Here is a 1,280-nt window from a genome sequence, read left to right as displayed (position 1 = left end):
AATGGAGGCAAGCAATCTTTTAGATTCAGAGTTCAAAACACTGGTTATAACAATGCTCAATAAACTTATGGGGAAGAATAGAGGAATCCAGTGAGAACATTAAAAAGGAGATAGAAAACAAAAATGAAGATGGAAAACATAAAAAAAAAAAACAAAAAACCAGTCAGAAATGAAGACTACAATAAATGAAATGAAAAATACATTAGAAGGAATCAGCAGTAGATTAGATGAAGCAGAGGTTTAAATGAGCAATTTAGAAGGTAAGATAGCAGAAAACACTAAGGGGGAAAAAAACCAAAATCAGAGTAGTTTAAGCAGCCTCTGGGATGACATAAAGTATAAAAATATTCACATCATATGGGTGCCTGAAGGAGAAAAGAGAGAGCAAGGGATTTAGATCCTCTTTGAAGAAATAATGACTGAAAACTTTCTTAACCTTGTGAAGGAAATAGACGTACAAGTTCAATAAATGCAGAGAGTCCCAAACAAAATGATCCTAAAGAGGCCCACAACAAGAAACATTATACTTAAAATGCCAAGGTTAAAGACAAAGAGAGAATCTTAAAAACAGCAAGAGAAAGGCAGCTAGTTACTTACAAGGGAGCTCCCATAAGAATGTTAGTTGATTTTTCAACAGAAACTTTGTAGGCCAGAAGGAATTGGCAAAAAATATTCAAAGTAATGAAAAATGAGATCCTACAACCAAGAATACTTTACCTAGCAAAACTATCAATTAAAATGGAAGGTGAAATAGAGTTTCCGGGATGAGACAAAACTAAAGATCATCATCACCAAGCCAGTAGTATAGGAAAAGTTAACAGGACTTCTTTAAGAAGAAAAAATTAGTCTACGGCCTTGCCACCCTGAACAACCCAGATCCCATCTGATCTTGGAAGCTAAGCAGGATCAGGCCTGGTTAGTACTTGGATGGGAGACCACCTAGGAAGATCAGATGCTGTAGGCATAAAAAATAAATAAAATAAGGGATTGTAAGCTGACAAGGTCTTTCCAATCTGTGAGGTCAACCAAGGGTTGCCTTGCTTAAAAAAAAAAGAAAAAATAAGATAAAAAATATGAATAATAAAAAGGTAATTTCTACATATTTATCAACAATTACTTTAAATGTAAATCAATTAAATACTCCAATTAAAAGACATAGGGTAGCTGAATGGATAAGTGAACAAGACCCTTACATATGCTGCCTGTAAGAGACTGACTTCAGATATAAAGATACACACAGACTGAAAGTAAAGGGATGGAAAAAGCTATTTCATGCAAAT

The 1,280-nt window shown here is 34.2% G+C and overlaps 1 pseudogene; it reads left to right on the top strand.

The window, feature by feature from the left end:
- Positions 1-845: 845 nt before the first annotated feature.
- On the top strand, positions 846-964 carry LOC112473554 (annotated as a pseudogene).
- The last annotated feature ends 316 nt before the right edge of the window (positions 965-1,280 follow it).

This window comes from Pteropus alecto, unplaced genomic scaffold (genome assembly GCF_000325575.1).
Source record: "Pteropus alecto unplaced genomic scaffold, ASM32557v1 scaffold109, whole genome shotgun sequence".
NCBI classification, from domain to species: domain Eukaryota; kingdom Metazoa; phylum Chordata; class Mammalia; order Chiroptera; family Pteropodidae; genus Pteropus; species Pteropus alecto.
This window is presented reverse-complemented; position numbering and strand designations above follow the sequence as displayed.